Below are 237 nucleotides of genomic sequence, written 5' to 3'. Positions count from 1 at the left end.
CGCGCCTCAGCGCCACAGGAACTCCCGCCGCGCTGATTGGCTGGTAGGATGTGCCGCCCCGCCACCCGGGCGCCCCGCCTCCTGCTCGTCTACGTGCCAGGACTTTGGCGAAGCCTCCGGAAACTGGTCCCGGCGCCGCTGATTGGCTTCCCGGAGAGAAGCGCGCCTCGGCTGGCCGAGCGGAGAAGGAGCCGCCCCGCCCTCGCCAGCCATTGGCTGTAACGCCTCGCAGGTCCC

The sequence above is a fragment of the Thamnophis sirtalis genome, unplaced genomic scaffold (assembly GCF_051295495.1).
Source record: "Thamnophis sirtalis isolate CommonGarterSnake01/CBP01778 unplaced genomic scaffold, rThaSir2_p1.2 scaffold_14, whole genome shotgun sequence".
NCBI lineage: Eukaryota > Metazoa > Chordata > Lepidosauria > Squamata > Natricidae > Thamnophis > Thamnophis sirtalis.
Note: the sequence above shows the minus strand (reverse complement) of the source record.